Here is a 23,343-nt window from a genome sequence, read left to right as displayed (position 1 = left end):
AGTCAGATCTAATTGTAAGATGTTATGAACGGATTGAAGACTTTAAATGAATTTAAATGATACAGGAAATTTATGCTCACAATTTTATACACTCCTAATTTTTCCCCTTTAAGATGATGGTATAGTAAGTCTTAGTAATGCTTTAGAATGGATATGACAATTATAATTTAAGATATGTTTATCAGAAGTGAAGGCTGCAACTGTAGAAGGGAAATCCTAGTACTGAAATACCACTTGATAGTAATCAATATTAGTTTCAAACCTTGTGTCTACATAGATAGTGTTAGCTATTCTAGCTGGTTAAATTATCAGGTGGTTCTAATCAGTTTTTTAAAAAGGAGAAAACATGCTATTTACTTTCTCAGATATGCATATTAGACGTGATGCTAACAAAAATAAAACTAGGAAATGGTAGTTTGTCTTAATTTTGTTTGCAAAATAAGCTGTGAGATAAATAAATAAAATGAGGAATGCCTTGGAAATCTGAAAGTTAATTTGAACTTCCTGATAGTCTAATAACACATTGAAATAATACCAATTATTCTCTTTTGATGTCATTATATTAAATCAATTTAGAGTATATCCCCAAAACAGATTCTCATAGCCATCCTATGGGAAAGAATTTAGATTTAAGGAGGCAATTTATTTAAATCTCAAACCTTCTGGTTTTCGTGCTTCCCAGTTTATGCAACACCTGTGAAGGGTTATTATTAATTTTAATTTGTGACATGGTATTTATCTTCCTAATGGTAATTATTATGCAGTTTGGGGGGTAAAAAAAGCACAATAAGACTATTTGATTATATAATAGAGAATTTTATCTAATAGTATGGGTAACCCAGACGAAATATGGACGTTATGCCAAATTATAATGTAGTTATAGTTTTACAAGCATTTTACAAAAATGTAATTTTTTTCTCATTAAATATCTGATCCACTTGTGTTTTAAGTATTTTGATGATTTATTAGTCATGAGTGTATCTGTATTGAAAATTTATTAGATACAAGACGATTCCTAGCTGAATTTTATTTTCATTAAAATTAGCCAAATCTATTTATATGGGGATAAAACAAATGAGTATAAATACATAATTTTAATTTGGATATATATATATATATATATAATTTTCATATTTATCCACATATCCTAAAATTATGTAATATTTTTTAAATGATGAGAATGTAATGGGTAGTAAGTTATAGTAGGTTGAAAATTGGGGTACTCACTTTTCTAGTACCAGTCAAAGGAGGTAACAACATTTTAGGAATACATTAATGAGACTTTGGGTAGAAAGCCTATGATACCTAGAGAGACAAAATATATGTGCTCCAAGAGCATCACTTTCACTGGCATGTATTTCCCACAACCGGGGAAGAATGGATGGAATGACTTCTCGGTATAAGAAGATGTTCCTCTCTATACACTTAGCAGAAGTTGATGTCATAATGTTGTTTGATTCGGACATGATCAAGGATATCGCCTGTTTGTAGTGGCTTTTCAGATGTTTTAGTGACCATTTGCTTCTAGGCAACGTGTTCATTCATTTTTTTTTTCGTTTTATGGAATTGGATGACATGGCTAGTGTTGCTTTTTTTTTTTTTTTTTTTTTTGAGTGGGGAAAATGATATCTTCACATCTAAATTCTTCAAGGAAGGACTCATGTTTTTCATTCGGTTATATAAACCTTATCCAGACCTTTTCATTTTACATGTGCAATTTCCTCAAGAGAATTTTAATCTGTCTGAGCAAAAGGGAATGACTATTCTCCCTTAGATTCACAGAGAGGTCTTGAGATGTTACTTCCATTGGCTCTAAAGTATGCAATGATACCTTGGCACACAAATAGCACCATACTTAAGTGAATCCATTATCAGTGGGAACACACACCTCCTTAAAGTTATGATATCATAATCCAGAAGGCTTTCCTTCTAAATGACGGCTGTCCGCCATTGTAAGATGTCATTGTTATCTATAAATGTGTTTTAGACTGCATTCATAGGTGTGTCCTGGAACCTATGCAGCCTGAGGCATGTTGGACATACATGCCTTAAAGTGCATAAGAAAAATAAATTGCTGCATTGTAGAAATAATAATGCTGAAAGTCTTGTTTGTGCACTGTAAAATATAACCTTCAAAACCCTTAGTGAAGGGATCTGTTTAAGATAACAGTCAGTTTCCATTCATATGAAAACAATACTTAAGACAGTTAGGAAAGACGATAAAAACTAATTTAGAGTTACAAGCACATTTTTGATACTGTTATGAGTTTCTGGCCACCGCTCTGTGAAACTCAAAGCTCATAAACAACAACCTCTGTAATTTTTGTACTTATCTTTACTTCAAGTTTGAATTGCGTAGATCAGCTCCAATTCTCTTAGACTTGGTTTTGATTCTCTAAACAGCCATGCAGGATTTACAAAAGTGCCATCTCAGTAGTTACAGTATGAGGAATAAAGGGGAGTGGTGATTATTTCTGTAACTATCTTAACTACAGAGAGCACGGTTGTTGTACTGATTGTGTGCCTAGGGGGGCACTATGCCAAAACAGGTCTCCAGAAAATTATGACGCATGCAAAGATAAAAATTACCATCTAGTTCTCAACTGTTTGTGCTAAACAAGAGATGGAGAATTTCGCATGCAGTGAGAATGGCCTTTAAGCCAGTATCAGAATCAGGCAAGATTATTTGCCAAAGATGTAATTCAGTAACTTTCTTAGCAGCCCTGTCAGACAACATTCCTTTCTATGCACTAGGTTACCAGCATGCTACTGAAACCACAAATGATAATATGTACAAGACATTTAGCTAAGGTCCTCTGTCAGGACTTAATTCTGGATGGAAATATCTGATAAATCCCATCTAGCAGGGCACAGAAGTGGGCCCTCACTGTCTTTGTGAGCCTATTGCTATTATTTGTGGAATATGGCTTAGTGGATGACTCTAACATGTCCAGCATTTGTATAATTATTTTTGCCATAGGGAGAAACTCGTTGTATATTGTTCACTGTGAGAACTAAATATTTTATTTTCCCTCTTAAACAATTCAGCTACTTAATCAAGGATAAAATGTGCACCGCATACTCGAAGACAAATATAATTGAAGATTTTTAAAATGTCAAACATGCTTTCCCTGAATTGCTTAAATGAGAACCACTGTCTCTGTGTTTTGTCTTCACTTTCCCTGACCATGACCATAATTTCAGTGACATGGTAACAGAGAAAGGATCAGACAATCCCACTTCAAGCCTCTGATGAATTACCTGGGTGCCCCTGCAGATTACAGCATCCTGTTTTGCCTGAAGCTCATTTCTTCCTCCTTACCTGTGATCCCATGCCTACCCTAGGTAGGAAGCAGGTAATTGCATTTACTAATTGCTACTTTGAGATGCCTTCATCAACAAGGAGGCGAAAGCACATGGAAATACTCAGAACATACACAGCTGTGGGAGACTCCTATTAACCCTTTGATGTGCAGTGCAGTCGCTTACAGAAAATGGAAGGCCATTTATAAAAACGACTTCTCCTTCAGGAATTTCTTTCAATTCTTCACAGGTTATGTAAGCCAGCATCAAGGCCATTAAACCAGGAGCTGCTAGAGCATTTTTATTTAATACCTGAGGATAATACTGAAGGACTTACCCAAACAAGAGTTCCAAGTTAGGCATGGAGGTAGACACCTGAAATCCCAGTAGCTGGAAGACTGAAGCAAGAGGATCAGAAGACCTATGCCATTCTTAGATAAATAGGCTAGCCTGAGCTACATGAAATCATCTCTCAACCCTTGCCTCCACCCCAGAAACAAATCCCAAATCATACCTTCTCAAACCCAAATATGTCTGTAATGAAGACCTTTAAATGGTAAAACATTGCACCCTCTTGGCTTATAGATACTTGGTAATATATGCTTGTTCTTCTGCATTCCTAGGGTTTACTTTGAAGTAGATGAACAGCAAGGCTGTTTTAAGGATGCATCCTTAGAAAATATTTTTAAATGAAGCTGCAGCTGGGCATGCAACTTACTTCACAGGCAATGAGCAAGCAAGGAATCAGGGCAACGGGGCATACCAACTGAAATGAGCATTAGGGATTGTTTGCTACTCTTGAGCAAACTGAGTGCCATTTCTCCTGAGTTCTGGCCTCCAACAGTCTATACAGTGAAGTTGGTGATGCACAGGAACTACCTCGTGGCTTATCTTTGAGAAAAGGGGGCGGCGGGGGGAGGGGGGGGGTGAGGCATATCCAGAAATGCTATTTAAACAAATGGTTTAATGGCCTTTGATGCAAGACCAGGTGGGAGAACAAGGGATTCAGGCACCGTGAGACAGCTCCAGGCTTTGGGTTTTGAGTTAGCAACATTGTTAAGAAGCAAAGTTGACACAGTTTCTCACCAGAAAGGCTAGGTAGCAAAGCGATGAAATTTGTTTCTGACATAGTGTTTCTGCCAGATCCTGGCTTACCAGGCTGGCTTCCTGCCTAATCCCCGGCATTTTCATCAGATTTGAGGAACGAATAAAGCCAGCCATTGGGTATTAGAACATATTTCTAGAACATTTTGGATCTCTTCTATAAATAGAGTCACATCACCATGCTACTTTAACAAATATTGAGAATATGAGACCACAGATTTTAGATCAAAAGTATGTACGTGTAAGCAGGACTGCTGTCCGCATAAAAACCTGTGGTTTCCTCTCTGTATACAGGCGTTGGATGAGTCGCACATGCCATAACTTGTAGGGATCTGTTTTAAATGTCTTGTTTAAATTATTATGTTAAAATTTAAAAGTCAAGCAAATCACTACAAGACATGTCTAAGACTAGCAATCAAAATGTGACATTTTAAAGGAAAACCAGCATACCCCTAAGCCCAAACTATACCACTATTTTAAGGTTTTAAAATTTTTTTATGTCATCTTTATGATTTTTCCCTCTAGGGAGTCATAGATACTTTCTGAGCAACTCCTCAAAAACACAGAATAAATATTGATGGGAGAAGAGAGCTTGACTTTTCCCGGAACAAGGAGGGAGATGAGTCCTGCCATGTCTTTGAGATTCTGTCATCAAGGACATATTGAGCACATAGGAACCATTTTTATTTCTCCTGGATTCTGACTTTTATACCTTGAAGCATTTTACTGCTTACTGCATGAGTAGAAGATATTATTATTTCAGCTTTCTGGCTATGTCACTACTCCATGAATTCTCTGCTATTTCTTCTTCCTTCCTGTAAGACCAATTCCCCTCTCAAACTTTTCCTTCCTGCTCTCTCTTTTCATTTTCCTCTTCATCCCCCCCCCACACCACACACCTTTTCTTTCTTTTTGACATCTTCATACATATGTCCCTAGTGATGCAGAGCCAGAAGGCTTTTTTGTCTTAATTCTATCCTCTCCATTACCAGCTTGGTTCAGTTTTTCAAACAACCAAGTCATGTAGCATGGATACATTATAACAACCAAGACATGTAACGTGTAATGTGTATACATTAGCATCATAAAACGTATATATGCATATGTATATGTATATATATGAACATGTGCTTAATATGTTTACATAATTGACAATGCTTTGTGGAACGTGCCATGACTTGACTGATTTTTAATAATTTGCATATTTAGGCCTTCTTATGAATAATTTTTAGACCCAAACTGATTACAGAGAAAATGAAGAATTATGCTCTAAAACAAAAAGTGATAACTTAGCATGGAGTGCTCTGCTCGCTACCCTTGGCAATGCATTCCTTCTTCTTACCTTGATTGGTACACAGTTCAGTATTAGGGAAATATTTGTGTTACACTATTAGATCTTTATAGTAGATTTTTCCATTTTACAGATGCAATAAAATGCGAGTGCTTTGGGTGGCTACAATTACACTTAGCATGTTTTTATATTTTTGTTTATTAATTTATATTGCCTTAGTGCTTGATAATGAGAATCATATGTGTCATAATCCTCCCTATATAAGAGACTTAGTTTGCTCTTGGTGATCACAAACAAACAAAATCTATAACCACTGAATCAAAGTCTGTTTCTTATTGAAAAGATGAGGATGTTTTAATATTCTGTTATTTCTGCTATGCTAATTTTTGAGGGGATTAAGTTCATTTTTTTTAAATTAATCAAGCACACATTCTTTTTTTTATTTCTTTTTTTTAATGTATTTTCCTCAATTACATTTCCAATGCTATCCAAAAAGTCCCCAATACACTCCCCCCCCCAGCCCCCCACCCACCGACCTCCACCCCTTGGCCCTGGCATTCCCCTGTACTGGGGCATATAAAGTTGGCAAGTCCAATGGGCCTCTCTTTCCAGTGATGGCCGACTAGGCCATCTTTTGATAAAAATGCAGCTAGAGTCAAGAGCTCTGGGGTCCTGGTTAGTTCATAATAATGATCCACCTATGGGGTTGCAGTTCCCTTTAGCTCCTTGGGTACTTTCTCTAGCTCCTCCATTGGGGGCCCTGTGATCCATCCAATAGCTGACTGTGAGCATCCACTTCTGTGTTTGCTAGGCCCCAGCATTGTCTCACAAGAAACAGCTATATCTGGGTCCTTTCAGCAAAATCTTACTAGTGTATGCAATGGTGTCAGCGTTTGGAAGATGATTATGGGATGGATCCCTGGATATGGCAGTCTTTAGATGGTCCATCCTTTCTTCACAGCTCCAAACTTTATCTCTGTAACTCTTTCCATGGGTGTTTTGTTCCCAATTCCAAGAAGGGGCACAGAATCCACACTTTGGTCTTCGTTCTTCTTGAGTTTCATGCGTTTAACAAATTGTATATCTTGGGTATCCTAAGTTTTTGGGCTAATATCCACTTAATCAGTGAGTACATATTGTGTGAGTTCCTTTGTGAATATGTTACCTCACTCAGGATGATGCCCTCCAGATCCATCCATTTGCCTAGGAATTTCATAAATTCATTCCTTTTAATAGCTGAGTAGTACTCCATTGTGTAAATGTACCACATTTTCTGTATCCATTCCTCTGTTGAGGGGCATCTGGGTTCTTTCCAGCTTCTGGCTATTATAAATAAGGCTGCTATGAACATAGTGGAGCATGTGTCCTTCTTACCGGTTGGAACATCTTCTGGATATATGCCCAGGAGAGGTATTGCTGGATCCTCTGGTAGTATTATGTCCAATTTTCTGAGGAACCGCCAAACTGATTTCCAGAGTGGTTGCACCAGCTTGCAATCCCACCAACAATGAAGGAGTGTTCCTCTTTCTCCACATCCTCGCCAGCATCTGCTGTCATCTGAATTTTTGATCTTAGCCATTCTGACTGGTGTGAGGTGGAATCTCATGGTTGTTTTGATTTGCATTTCCCTGATGATTAAGGATGTTGAACATTTTTTCAGGTGCTTCTCTGCCATTCTGTATTCCTCAGGTGAGAATTCTTTGTTCAGTCTGAGCCCCATTTTTTAATGGGGTTATTTGATTTTCTGGAGTCCACCTTCTTGAGTTCCTTATATATATTGGATATTAGTCCCCTATCTGATTTAGGATAGGTAAAGATCCTTTCCCAATCTGTTGGTGGTCTTTTTGTCTTATTGACGGTGTCTTTTGCCTTGCAGAAGCTTTGCAACTTTATGAGGTCCCATTTATCGGTTCTCGATCTTACAGCGCAAGCCTTTGCTGTTCTATTCAGGAATTTTTCCCCTGTACCCATATCTTCGAGGCTTTTCCCTACTTTCTCCTCTATAAGTTTCAGTGTCTCTGGTTTTATGTGGAGTTCCTTAATCCACTTAGATTTGACCTTGGTACAAGGAGATAGGAATGGATCAATTCGCATTCTTCTACATGATAACTGCCAGTTGTGCCAGCACCATTTGTTGAAAATGCTGTCTTTTTTCCACTGGATGGTTTTTGCTCCCTTGTCAAAGATCAAGTGACCATAGGTATGTGGGTTGATCTCAGGGTCTTCAATTCGGTTCCATTGGTCTACTTGTCTGTCGTTATACCAGTACCATGCAGTTTTTTATCACAATTGCTCTGTAGTACAGCTTTAGGTCAGGCATGGTGATTCCACCAGAAGTTCTTTTATCCTTGAGAAGAGTTTTTGCTATCCTAGGTTTTTTGTTGTTCCAGATGAATTTGCAGATTGCCCTTTCTAATTCGTTAAAGAATTGAGTTGGAATTTTGATGGGGATTGCATTGAATCTGTAGATTGCTTTTGGTAAGATAGCCATTTTTACAATGTTGTTCCTGCCAATCCATGAGCATGGAAGGTTTTTCCATCTTCTGAGATCTTCTTTAATTTCTTTCTTCAGGGACTTGAAGTTCTTGTCATACAGGTCTTTCACTTCCTTAGTTAGAGTTCAAGCACACATTCTTAGTCTATTAAAAAAAAAAAAACAACAACAGAAAAGAATTGCAAAGCCTATGCCATAACTCAGTTTTCCTTTAGTTATCACTGTATTATGATGATATCAGATTAGGAATCCCACTTTCCTCCTTATTTCTAAACTCCATAGCTCTAAGGTATCTGATACCCTTAAGGATGCAAAGAACCATGATTGGAATAGCAGGAGCTTTAGCTGGGCCATAGCTTCCTGATGCCCTCTCTCATTGCACTCCTTGGCACTGACAGAGTTTCTCATTGCCCCTCACCTAGCACTGTTAGGAAGCACGTGAGCCTATTGGTGCTTTCCCTTCCTAGTCCTATCTCTATGTTACCCCAAGAAATCAGAACCAAACCCTAACTGTAAATTAATCCCAAGTGTAGTCTCTCTGCTGACATCTTCTGTCCTCAAGATCAGATTTAGGAGGAATCACTAGAACTCATGATCATTGCAATATGAATTAATATCACTGGCATCATGGATTCTCTTATATAAGGAAATAGAAATTATCATTGAGGTTGGGTTATGGAAATAATGGAAAATTGTTTGAATAGACTAGACCTTTGTAGGGACTCTTAGATGAGGAAAGCGCCATCGCTGTCTTATTTCTCCATACATATCAAATACTTTCCCACATGGTTTGAATTCTGAATCCTATTTAATATCATTGATATGGTTGATAATAAGAGAATGATGGAAAGGAACATTTAAGGAACTTGCCCATGGTTATAGGATGCAGTATGTCATGGGTAAATTCTTAGTCATCTGTTCACTGTGGCAATACGTATTATTATCCTTGGACATATAAATGGCAGATGAAAAAGAATAGAGGGTGTTCCATAGTGGATAACAATGGAGATATAACACCTAAAGGCTAAGTAACTCCCCCAAAGTTTGCATCAATTAGACCATCATATTACTGTGATATAAGGATGCATTATGAGGCTTTGTTCACTTGAAATGACCAGATCCAAGAGGGTGTATTACTCTAAATATTTACACAGGAATACAAATATAATAATAACACTACTTGTTTGGTACTTGTTATTAAATAATGTATCAAACCACAGTGTTATCTCTTCACTACGTACAGTGATGTGCCTGGCATATGACATAAACAATGCTGGCAGTATAGGCATAAACATAGTAGACAGGTGTTCTAATTCTATGGAGTTTACGTGATAGGAGTGAAGACAGACAATTAATAACAGCAACAAACTAGAACTATAGCAGCTTCAAATAGTAGTGGTCATTAGGAAATCACAAATAAGCTGATAAATCAAACAACTATAGTTGGGAATATTGAGAAAACAAAAACAGAAATGGAAACATAAAAGAAGAAGGAGCCAGCCCTGTGACTGTCAGGAGAAGGCATTGCTGTCAAAGGAAAAACCAATGCAAAAGTGAGCAGAATCAGCCCTCTGTACTTAACCATCCAGGACTGCTTCATTGACCTTGACTCTGCCTTAACATTCTAATTAAAAACATCCTGCAGCCATCTAGACATTTTCAGGGTTATAATCGCCTATGATCCCACCATGTCCCAAGTATATGGGATTTATTTCTGTGTAGTATTTCCCTGGTTTGTCTGTATGCTATAGTGGTTTCAGTGTCATAAATATTGAGCATAAGGTCAATGGAAACTATTTCTATATACCCTATACATACCGAATCCACTCTTTATGGATAAATATTTTTATTCTCCAGTATCATATGTTGGACTACACCCCCTTATACACTTTCCATACTTCTTTTGTTAAATTTTAGTAACCTTTTTTTCTTTTTAATTTCTGAGAATCAAGTACATGCCTTCACCCCAATTTTATTATTTTGATGGACTTAAGTGAACTCAGTGGGTTTTTATCACAGTAATGACTTTTTTCAATGTAATTTCCTTTCGAGTATATTTTTTATTATAACCTACAAAACTCTAATTTAGATTTTGAGACAAAAGTAAATAAATACGGAGAACGTAATAAAACAAATCATTCGGTGTCGATTATCATTTAGACAACAGAGGTCTTGAAGTCTTAACCGGAAATTATTTTTACCTTTATCTTGTTTCATATCCTGGTTTCAAGAAGATAATACCCCAAGCCTGCCTAGGTCACTCTGTGATAGTAAAACAGGTGCTTACAGATGCTCATTGTCCTATGTGAAACCGCACCACCATTTAATCTGCTGCAGCAGTTATTAGGCGATAATTAAAGCGTCAATCTTAAGTGACCCACTTTTTTTCCTTCCCTAAGATTCTCTATAAGTGTAATAATAACCACACATTTTAAAATGAAGTCATGTTTGCTATGGTACTCTGGTCTGCAAGCGACTGGTTAATAAGTGTTCCCTGTCAGTGAAATTAAACAGCTTTGTGTTCTGTTTGCTGTTATACGCACGCATTGCATGTGTGTGTGTGTTCTGGTTTTGAGTTTTCATTCATGTGAGGCTAAAGTGAGTCTTACAGGATTTTAAAACATTTTTCTCACTTTGACTCTTTATTCCCAAGAGCAATAAAAAGGAAACATTTGATAGAGGACTGTAATTAATGAATCCACTAATGATATTTTGTAACATTTTAAACTTACATTAAGCAAATATGCACATAAGTTTTTCCCATTATAGTCTCACATGTGCTATTTAATTTTTATTTTTACCTAGTTAATAAAAAATATCCTGGTCACTACCAATGAAAATAACACTACAACACTACAACACACACACACACACACACACACACACACACACACACACACACACACACACACACGTTATGGGTACAGGTGCTTAAAGGTCAGAAGAGAGAATCCAATTGCCTGAACTGGTATTAAAGGTCACCTTATGTGGATGCTGGGAACTGAACTTGGGTCCTTTTCATCACAGTGTGTTCTGTTAAGCACTTAGTCATATTTCTAAGCCACACTAGATTTTAAAACACTTCTTTAAGTGTATTATATATTCTCAATAAATAGCAATGCATTTTAAATATCTTTAGCATATGATGACAGTGCAAATGATAATAATTTGCAGTGGTAACAAATTTTAATAGGTTAAGTATACATATATGAAATATACTAAGAGAATCCTTGGTCAAAGTAATGGTTAGTAATTTTGTGTGAATTTTCACGTATTTTGTTTTTCTTTCTAATGCCCGTAGTCCATCTGAGACCACTTTCCAACAAATGTCATTGTGCTGCCTTCTGAGAAATCTACCTAAGAGCTGTAAGCTGCCTTTTGTGGAAGCAGAGGCAACATGTTAAACTGCTTTTTCCCATTATGGATAAACTTGTAGAGTAGAGAAAGCTTACACAGAAGAACCGATTCTCTCCCTTTAAAGCATTGATGGGAAAATTTGCCTATGAAACAAACAGGCAAGACTGAGCGAAAGCATTTAGAATTTTAAATATTAATGGAAATCGTTAACATGGTCTACAGGCCCCTTGTGACATCCTGGCCTAGAATCACTACATCATTTATTACTCTTAAGACTTCCCTGCTGTTCATCCTCCGTGAACATTTCCTATCCCCCACCATGTCTACTGTATATGGCATCCATCCTGTATAATTCAGTTTAAATATGTGTTCCTCAAATAAAACTTCTTATCCTCTCTCTTTAGCTCAAAGACTGTATAATATATTTGAATTTTTCTAGCACTGTGTTTATCTATTTTTTTATAATTATCTTTTTATATGACCATATAGTTAATGGGCCTACTAGGGTTAGAGAATGTGTTCAATTCATGTTTATATTCCCAAGCAGATAAAGAGTACTTGTCTTTAAATACATACTCTCAATCCTTTATATCTTTTTGAACAGGAAAAAAAAAGGTCAGTTTTCTAAAGTAGGCATACAAACTAGGCAGCTTCTAGTTATTTCTAAGGTAAGCTGGGTTCTTTCATTGGTCATTATAGTGTCGAAGAGAGGCCAGGAGAGAAAGCAGACAGAGGAAGGAGAGAAAAAGAAAAAAAAAAAAAACTACTACCTGTGGGCTCATCTCTGCCCAGAGGCTATTTTAAAGTGATTTCTCTTTAACCCGAGCTTGATTCATTCTGAGGCATCTGATCTGATGATCTCTTTATGCAGATTCTACCTCCCATTAATTTCCCATAGCATTTTGTATTTACTATATCGCTTGCATTTTGCCATTATGTACTTATTTATCAAACACCGTGAGAAGCCACTAGAAGCAGAAACTACCAGACGTGAGGCTTAATCTATGCCTCATGTTATCTTCTGCAGTGTCCATCATAATACTTGGCTTATGGACAGGTGTTTCAGAAATGTTTCCTGGTGGTCATTACCCAGAATCAACTCACACATGTGCACATGCATATACCTACACACACACACACACACACACACACACACACACTAAACAAATTAGTAACTGTAATAAAATATTTTAAATTAAAAAGAAATTTTTGTTAAGGAGTGTCTGGAAGTAGGACTCAATGGAACGTCTGCCTGGCATCACATGACACCGGATTCATTCCCAGTACTGACTACACTACTGCATACCTGGAGCCATACTACACCAAAGGTATAGACAGGAGAATTAGTTCATGATCATCCTCAGCTGCATAAGGGGTTCACGACCAAGAAAGAAAGAAAAAGACACCTGTTGAAAGAATGAAGGATGCATCAAAGGATAGGGGGATATGTGCACTTTGAACCAATGTTGTCTCTGTACCTTCCGATGTAGACTAATAGATTCCCCTCTATGGTGAATAAGGAAAACAAAATATCTAATTAGACATCTTTGACGTAATATAGACATTCATGGTTAAAATGGATTGTTTCACGGTGACTCCGTCAATACACGTTCAAAATCTGTATGAATGTCGCTACTATAGGTAATCACTAAGATGGAGACTTTAGACCTGTTAAATGACCTGTTAAATGACTCTTTATAACTGTGTATATTTTTAGCTAAGCATGGAGCATGGAGGCTCCTGACTGTAACCAAGGCTACTTAATAGACTGAGGGAGGAGGCTCCCAATATGAAGCTCTACCTGTGCAGCTTAGTAAGACTCTGTTTCAGAAAACAGAATTCCAAAAAATATCTTAGGGATGTAGCTTAGTGGTAAAGCACTGGTCCACCACACATAAGGTCCAGGGTTCAATTCCAAGTGCTATAATGGGAAGCAGTTTTCATATTTTGCCCCTGAAATATCAAGGGTTGGCAAACATGGTGTGGTAGAATCCTTTGAGTAAACTGTGAAAACTTTTTTATATTTTTGGAAACCCTAAGTATAATTTGTTTGACAAATGTTGGGTACTTAGTTAATTTTAAAGTAGTATGTTACAGATTCATATGTAATAGATGAGGATACTAATGAGACTAAATGTAGTGGAAGGAATTTTAAAGTCGGATATAGCGATAGGCTCTAAATAAATGTTAAATTTTTAACTTAGGTTCTTCCCCCGATTATTTTGATAACTTGTATCCTCTCAAAATCATAGCATCACAGATTTATTTCTTTCCTTGTTTGTTTCTTTTCTTTGTAATGGGAACAGTCTGTGATCTTAGATCCTCTGGGTGTGAAAACACATCTTCTAAATCTGTCTGAAAGCCAGATATTCTGGATAAGGACAAAATAGAGAAACTGTTACAGAAATGAAAACAGATATGATTTTAAGTGCTTCCGGTTAGTTGATTTTTCATTTGAGAATAAGTAACTGTCAGACATCCCCGAGATACTGTATATATTTCTCTATCTTTCTTCCAGCAACATTATATTAAATTATGAAATTAAGTCAATGAAGAATCTATGCTTACCACATTGATTCAGGATGACCTTATATTCTGTAGGATGCTGGATGGTCTCTATATTGTTTCCAACCATACCCCAGATGCCCACTTTGCAGGATACTCTGGGGATTTACTAAGGAAGCACTTACTAAGGATGTATCTCTGGTGGACACTGCTCAGTGAATTATCCTTCTTGGTTTGTTTTTTTCCCATGCCTGTCTTACTCATTTTTAGTTTCCCTCTGAATCCTACACTTCATATGTAGACACCTTACTCCACTGGCATTTGTTAGTCAAGTCTCCTCTGTGTCCAAGGTAAGGTATGAATTCTTTTCTCTCTCCTGTTAATACTGCGTGCCAGTTTAGGGGATGGAAGAAGGATGCATACTCAAACAGGACAGGCAAGACAAGGCACAGATGAGTAAAAGCCTGAAGCAGAGGCAGAATCAAGGTGGTCCAGGGCCTCTTGGCTGACAGGAAAGCGATGGTCATTGTGTCAGGTAGAGGGAACTGAGGAGCTCTGCCAAAGCCACACAGTTCTGCTGGGCATGTTGGCTTCTGTTATGATTGACATGCGGGGTGGGGAGCATGGTAGATTTCGAGTAGAACCCTAATGCTCTCCAGCATAGAGTCTTCAAGAGTCAAAAAAAAAAGAGAGAAAAGAAAACAGGATTCAGTATCTCGAGCAGGGACGGAAACCAGGGAAGAATTTCCTCTTTGTTGTTTTGTGTTGAATCGATATCCTTGCAGATGTTTTCTCTGTGCATTTCTGAAGATTTCATAGCCTCTGGATTAACAAAACAGTGGGCAGTTCAGGCTGCTGATGTCTCAGAATGTCGTTTTCTTGTTTTTTATTAAGAGTGGAGCTAAACACCTCTCATACATGGTCCAATTTATAGCACTGATTTGATTTGATTTTTAGCACGGTTTATGTGCTTTCTCCATCCATTTGTTAGCAAATGTGTTGCCTCTGGGCAAGTAGATAAAAATTGGCCTAACTTCTAGGCATCTGGAAGTGTGGCAGAAAAAAGAAACTCACTTTTTTTTATTCTATGCCTGAAAGATACTAAATATACCATCTGATGTCAGAAAAAGAGGCATTAAGGCTTCATGAATTTAGAGTGAGTGGAATTGGTTCTGAAAGTGATCACCCATGAAGCCCCTGATCTGCTATTGCTTTATTTTTGGAAAATTATATCATGGAAAAATACTTTTACTTTCTAATATTCTCTATTTGTTTTCACCTTAAGCAAAAAGACATCTGTATGACCATACCCAATAGTATGATTCCACAGAAGGCATATTTGGAAAGTTGCAAGATATTTGATGTACTACTTTAGAATTAATTGTCACCTAAATGTTGCTCACTCTATTCAAAGACAACAACAAATTTGCAGTTAGACGGTATCTAAGATCCTGGTGTATGTAGGATCTGTACTACTTAGGGTATTCTCCAGATGTTTCCGCCACACAATTATTTATCCATCGCCTAATGTAAAGTCAGCCTGCACTCAGGTGGCTAACTAGAAAGCTTTCTTCAAATGTCTTTGCTTTTTCTTCAGGTAGGTCATAATGCAGTTAAAGAGTTAGGAAAGACTCACAAAAATACTTTCAGAGAAAAGCGGTGGACTGAGCAAGTCTTACTGCAATAAGGAAAACAGACACTCTAGAGGCGTGAAGGACAAGCACTCACCTATTTTAGACTTAAGGAGTTTGAGTGTTTATAATCTATGCTTATTCTGTGATGGGCCTTGGGTACCTCTATTCAGCAAAGTGAAAGGGGGAACTGGTTTGTTCAGTTCTGAGAAACAGAAATGTAGGCCTATTCCCCTGAACGGGCATCTCACAGCCTGTCATGGTGATTGGCCTAGTTCAATCCTCTCTAGAAAGGGGCAAATGATGTAATTAGATCTTGACCTCTACACTGAAAGACACTATTAAAAAGAGAACCGTGTCCACACTAACAAACATCACCCCAAAAGCCAGCAGTGATTATGCTAACTTTTATGCTTTATTTCTTCCAAATCCTCTAATCTTTCCTCCTCTTGATTTCATCACCAATATTCCCAGTTCTCTTAGAGTGCCTGATTGAATTAGTTTTATTAAACCAATAGAAAATTAGCTAACTATCTATAGTTAATGACATACACAAGTATATACTGAATTTTTATTTCACTCTGGGATGCTTATTAAGCATTAAATATTTATAATAATTTATGTACTTACTCATATTGTATGTGTGTGTGTGTGTGTGTTTATGTGCATGTATGTATGTGGACACACAGAGAACAGATTGATGGACTGAGTTCTCTCCTTCTCATACTTGGAATCTAAAATTCCATTTCCCAGCGAATTGCTTTACCCACAGAGCCATCTCACTGGATCATGTTTCCTTGAGAACTCAGAATATATTCTCTGAAATTAAACAGAAAATCTAGTGTGTACATTTGCGTTAGTGTGCATATGAAGGGGGAAACTGAGGTTTCAACACAATGTAAAAAACTTAGGATTCCAAAGTGCTTAAGATAGGTTTGAAAACATAGGCATAACACATCCCTCCAGTTAAGGACCTTCTGAGATAAGGGAAGCTCAGACCATAAATAGCAATATGAATATGAGTCTGAGCAAGAGTATACATGTGAAGAGGAGACTCAGAAACCATAAAGGAAATGAAAAAGTGAAGCCTCCTGTGAGTTTATAAAAGAGACTATTCTTTTTTTTTTTTGGGGGGGGGGTCGAGACAGGGTTTCTCTGTATAGCCCTGGCTGTCCTGGAATGCACTTTGTAGACCAGGCTGGCCTCGAACTCAGAAATCCACCTGCCTCTGCCTCTCGGGTGCTGAAATTAAAGGCATGTGCCAACACGACTGGCTAAAAGAGACTATTCTTATAAAAGGTGTCTGAGACTTCTGTTTTGTGGGGAAAGAGGATCAAGAGAGCCTTGGGATGAATATTGATCACTTTGGGAGCATAATAAAGAGCCCACTATGAGGACTGTACTGATTTATAATGAAATAAAAGTTATTGAATATAGGAGGCACTACTAATTTTCATAGGATGAAAGATTTAATGGCAACATCCTCCATCTTTATTTCAGCTATGATTTAGACTGCAAAACACTGATGTCTGAAAAATATTAAACCATTATTTGCAAAATAACTACTAATATTAATGGCCATCACAATATATTTCTCTAAAAACAGAGGCCCAGTTAGTAGAGAAAATATCACAGTGATTTAATAGCAAATTACACTGTAAGTGCATACTGACCTTCAGAGAAATCTCATTTATTTTTAGGGTGTTTTTCTTTTAAAGTATAACCAGTGTGGTTTTTTCACTGAGCTTTTATTGTATCTGATTTGAAGAAACAATGTTGTTATTTTCCAGTTGGTTTTCCCCGTATCCTGTCAGAACTATGCACTTAGAACTAGAAAGCACATGATGCATTTCTTCATTGTATAATCTTCCCGTCCCCTACTGCAATGGGTTTCTTGTCTGCAGTGTCTTAGGGTCTCACTCTCATGTCAGTACTGTCTCCTTCCATTCTACAAATCTCTTCCTGGATTTTTCCCTTTATCCATCTTTGAATAGATTCTTCAAAATCTATTGACATTTCTACTAGGTCTCTGTTCTCTTTCCTCCTACTCAATTTAAAAGTTCATCTTCAATGCTTGTGTAAAAAAAAATAATAAAAGCAACCATTGGCTAGAGTGATGCTAACATTAACCCTCCACACATTTTAGATATATTGATTGTTTATTAAGAATCAATTGTATTGATTCTTCATGTACTTACATTGCAAGCAGGACCAAGAGTTCTTTGTAGTTAGCTCATTGATTACCTTGCTTTGTTTTGTTTTCATAAACCAGATCATTAGGCACCAAATGGGTTCTTGAAATTCACTGATTTCTGAAGACGTTGGTGTAGTTTTTGGAGGGGAAGGACAAATAACTGATAACCACAAACACGTTGCAATTTTATGCTGTGAAAAACGCTTTCACGTATTTTTCTTCAGTTACTAGGACACCATTATGTATCATCATCTTCGCATTTATATGAAAGCAGATTTAGAGACCCTCATTATTCCAGTCAGAAATGGAAAACCTAGTTACTGGCTTATGCAAGCATCCTGCTCACCAGCAGGCTTTCTGGGCTCGCCATACATGTTATGTAAGGTAGCAGTTTATTCAAGAAAGTCGTGAATACAAGTTGGTGGATTGTAAAGTAGTAACAGTGAAATAGTAGCTGGTGGGCATTTATTTCTATCTTCAAGTCTCTTTTGAGAGCTGTGCAACTTGGAAACTTTAAGACATATTGGAACTTGTAGCATAAATGTAAGATGAAAGGAAACTTTGTCAAAGAGGCCCAAAGAAAGCCATGACAGTTTGAGTTGTGCTCTGGAGGAAGGCCACAGATCACAGTTTTGATGATACCCATTAAGTTGACTTTCATCAGCATCCCCTCCTCAAAGGCTGAGTGAAGTCCAGTAGACTTACCCTGCCATGCATGGCATCTCAAGAATGGCTTCTTGGATCTGCTAACCTAGTCCTGGGAGGTTTAAGTGCTGAGAATTATTCTACATCACATTTATGTATGGAAAAATATATTCAGGAGATTCTACAACATCTAAGATAACAATGAATACATTCACAGCTATTTCATATGTATATACACCAGCTCCTATCTATAATAATCTAGATTGTCTTTATTTATTAGCTGTTTCTCCATGCTAGTCATTAAGAATCAAGGCAGGATGCTTAGTTGTCCGTCCCGATGAGTACTTCCTGAATATGATCCAAGAAGGATGGTTCAAGTGGAATGATGTTTTGCATGTTTCAGTAAACAAAATGTGAACACGTATGTTAGCCTTTTTTCTTGGATTCACTGGTATGAAAATACCATATTTAAAAACCTACAATTATTTTCAAAAGTACAACTTCATCAGTAGTCAAAATATAGTACCTAGTGATTTTTGAACATAAGACTCTTTAAAAATTATGTTACTTACCAATAGCCGAGGCTTAGCCATTGCAATTAATTAATTAATTAATGCCACAAGAGTGTTTTAACCCAATCTTTAATAATATAGAATATGGAAAATCTGATGACTGAAGTCATCAAATATTGTAACATAAGCCTGTAATCTCAGTATTCACAAGAGCAAAGCAAATGAAGAATAAGCTGAACCTGAGTCACTCACTAAGTTGGAGGTCAGGGTTAGGAATCTGTCTCAAAATTAGTCATTAGCCCAGAAGGCAAGTGCTTGGCTCCGTTCCCTCTCCATATTGGCTTTAACATTGATGCTACCAGAGTTTTAGATTCAGACAGAGGGAAGACATGGTTTTGCTATAGAGAATAACATTTCAATGGTCTGACTTGGCACTCAATAAAACCATAAGTACATGGAAAGTACAGTGAAATGGCAAAGAAAGTGAAACTTAACCCAGTATTACTACGATACAAGTATGTTTACTCAGCTCACTTCTCTCCAGGAGAAACAGTTAGTGATGAATAACAGTGAGGGGAATTCATTCTGGAAGTTTCATAACACTGCAGGAATCATGGACTATGCACCCTACTATGAGTCACTTTGACAGTGAACTCCTGGCATACTTATGTCAAGATTCTGAATTAGAAAAATAAGATATCTGATATTATGGTACTGCTAAGTGTCATTACATTAACTAAGTTTTCAGATGAGTTGCTCTGCTAATGAACTAGAAAGTCCAGAGTGTTTCCATCTCTCATTGCAATTCTAGTCACTGTAGCCAGTATCCATAGGCATAGGAACTAGACTGGGCAGATACAGTTCCTGAGAATTTAGAAGAAACTTATTAACAGCCACAGAGAGAAGAGCCAGCATTTTTGTTCCTTCTTTACCTTTACAAATCCTAGTTCTAGTCTTAATCTATTTTTATTTTACTTTTTATTGACCTGTAACAGACTTGATGAGGGGGTTAATAGATACCAACTACATAGTTGTCTAACACTGAAAAATATAAATTATGGAGAATCTAAGACAATTTCTCTTCCTACACTTATATCCAAACCCAGGGTCTTGTACATAAAAGGTATATTATGCCACTGAGCTATGCCATCATCTTAACAATAACAATAACAATGTCATCATCTTAACAATTTTAAGACTGGTCTCTTTTTAAACCCCCATGGTATGTAAAATTTGTATCAACGTTAAATGTAACTTTCGAAACCAGTTCATATAGGCATATTTTTTTCCATTTGTGCTGAGGAAAATGTCTAAGTAGTAACATTTGCTAGCTACTCAAAATCTTAAAAGCATCAGACAGATATTATGAAGTCACTGCTATTAGAAGATAGTAGCAATAATATCAAGGCTTTTGTCTAAATAAAATTTAATGTGAGGACTGTTAAAATTGATACAGTGAGTGCTGATGTAAGACTGGAATTGATGTCTCTTAAGTAAACATACAGTCTAAAGGGACAGATAGATTTAAGACTGGAAGTCATCTCTTGTTGCATGGATAAACAAAGAAATACACACCAGGAGACATAGAAATAGGTTTAATTGTATTTTTAGGCACGCGTTCTTGCTATTGCCATGACAATGAAAAGGATTTCCTGTCAGTTTCCCCTCTGAAACTCAGCCTTTAGCCTTTCTCTCGCCGAGCCTTTCCAGAGATGTGGGCAAATAAGGTTAGCAATAGAGACTCCTTTCATAAAAGGGCAGAGATATAATCCACAGTTAGCAAAAGTGCAACACTCTTCCCAACCACCATTGCATGTGTACTGCTTTTGATATTTTGTTTTTTTTTTTTTCTTTTTGAAAATGGTCCCCAGACCTGTGAAGTATCAAAAGATCCAACACCTGGACCAGTGTCTACAGTGTCTGCCTTGAAATTTTCCTTCACAAATATTCTAGGTCGTTCCAAATTCTCCTCCTTTTTGATGTTATGGACGCTCTGCAGCGCTTCGGATATATCTGTCCTAACTCTATATCTGAGCTTTGGCTTGTTTTTATTTGTGCATATTTTTGAGATAGTCTCTCTCCTGTAGCCCAGGCTGGTCTTTAATTTGCTGTGTAGCTGAGAAGGTCCTCGAACGCCTGACACTCCTCCCGCCTCTGCCTCCCACTTGCTGGGATTATTGGTGTGTGCCACAATGCTCATCTTAATCTTATTACTTATTCATAATTGTGACGTTGAATTACTCTTCTCTATCAAGAAACGGTCAATAGCAACTGCTCTCATCCTAGAGTTATCCTGGCAAAAGCTTCCTCCCATAGCATTCCTAGCTATGTGACATGGAGTCCCTAACCTTCTTCCTCACTCAGAGCATGAGTTTCTTCACTGGCAAATGAACATCAAAACAATGTTATTTGCTACAGAGACTTGTCAGAATTTAATAAGACAGCACCTATTAAATGCTTATCAGAGAGCCAACAATAGTAAGAACTAATTATGAGCTAGTCATTAATATAACAGCATTCAATGCCAGACAAGGGAAAATAAATACACTCAAACTCAGTTGCATGTAGAATTGAAGTTAAATCCCAGGGAACTGGAGAGATGACGCATAGCGGTATAAAGCAGTTGCTGAATAAGCACGAGATCCTGAGTTCAGATCTCCAACACCACATTTTTAAAAGCCAGGCTTGCTGCTGCTGTGTATCTGTTATAATCCTAGTTCTTGGGAGACAGAGACAGGTAGGTTCTGGGGCTTGCTGGCCAGTCACCCCAGCCTATGTGGGGAGTTCTGTGCTGAGGGTTGGGGCCCTTGGACAGATGTTGGTTAGAGGCCAACTTCCAATTATAGAATAGATTAAGTTCAAGGGACTGATTGTGAATCAAGATACTGTTACTTTAAAACAGTATGTTACATATTTGAAATTTTATGAAGTTAGATTTGAGTTTCATCACTACAAATTTTAAGTATAGAAAAATGCACATTATCTTGTTTCAACTATTCAATACCATATATATGTATTATACATTGTACTACATATTATACATTATGCTATACAGTACAAATCGTTAAGTAGGGATCATGTTAATTAGATTGATTTAAATGTTCTAATGTATTCATATGTAATGAGACATGTATACCATAAGTATATTTCATTTGCCATTTAAAAATTAGTCAGAAATGTTTGTATGTCCTTTCAGTTTTCCAAAGAATATTTTTAAAACACATTAAAAATAGTTATTTATTCAAATTAATTATTCATAATAAAATAGATTCTTTTGATACATAAAATTATTGAATTCAAAATGTGAAAAGATAATAAAAGCTTACTCATTAATTTATGGCATTTAATATTGTAAGATTAAGTCTTCAAAATTAAATGAAACAACCAAAAATTCTCCAATCATGTTGATTCTGTCAAATGCTTAATGTAATATAATATATAATATAATATTTGTTTTAGCAGTTGCCAAAGAGTTAGTATTTGTGTACACCCTATACAATAATGGTGCCTTGAAATACAGCATTTTGGTTTAAAAAATAAAATGCTGGTACAAAATCACTTTTATTTTTGTTATTATAAATTTTAAATATTTGTAATTATGTAAAAAAAAATTCCTCTTGTTGATTTGTGTTTTCTGCTGAATTGCAAATATTCCCTTTGTGATTTTTGTTATAGGATACCCAAAGGAATGATTATGATGTACATAAAATACTTGAAAATGACAGCCATTTCTAAGTCTACTAAAGACAGGAAGACATAAAAGTTACAGTAACCACCAAGATATTTCCCTCAGACATGTAGACCTACGCTGCAGTACATAGTAGCATCAGTAACCACTTGGCTTCCATCTTTACACCTTGTCTAAGGACTTCATAAAAAATGGTAATGTCAGATGAAAGGAAATGGGTGCAAGACGTGAAGGGCAAGAAGAGATCTCAGGTGTTTAGTGGTCCAGCACTGGAAGGTTATTGGATTTTTGAGCCCTTTTCTCAAGTATAAAGTGGGAGTCATTGACCATGCTTTCCAAGGCAGGTGCTACATAATGCACTGAGACCTGTTTCTTATATAGTTTTTGTGATGGTTTTAAGGAGAATGCCCCACATAGGCTCATATATTTCAATCCTTGGTCTCAAGCTGGTGGAAATGTTTGGGAAGGGTTAGGAGCTGTGGCCTTGTTCGAGGAGGTTTGTCAACCTGGACAGGCTTTGAAGATTTCCCACATCACTCCTTTCATTCCCCCTACCTCACAGTGATGGTTGTGTCTCTTGATGAGAGAGATCTGCTACTGCCATGCTTGCCTGCCTGCT

The 23,343-nt window shown here is 36.9% G+C and overlaps 1 protein-coding gene across 2 annotated transcripts in view; it reads left to right on the top strand.

Moving 5' to 3' along the window:
• Positions 1-23,343, top strand: part of Syt1 (synaptotagmin 1) — a 530,426-nt gene that overhangs the window by 2,730 nt on the left and 504,353 nt on the right. The window lies entirely within an intron of this gene.

Source organism: Mus caroli, unplaced genomic scaffold, assembly GCF_978045245.1.
Source record: "Mus caroli unplaced genomic scaffold, Mus_caroli_1 scaffold_9, whole genome shotgun sequence".
In the NCBI taxonomy this organism is placed as follows: domain Eukaryota; kingdom Metazoa; phylum Chordata; class Mammalia; order Rodentia; family Muridae; genus Mus; species Mus caroli.
The sequence above is the reverse complement of the archived record's forward strand: the minus strand, read 5'-3'. Positions and strand labels throughout refer to the sequence as shown.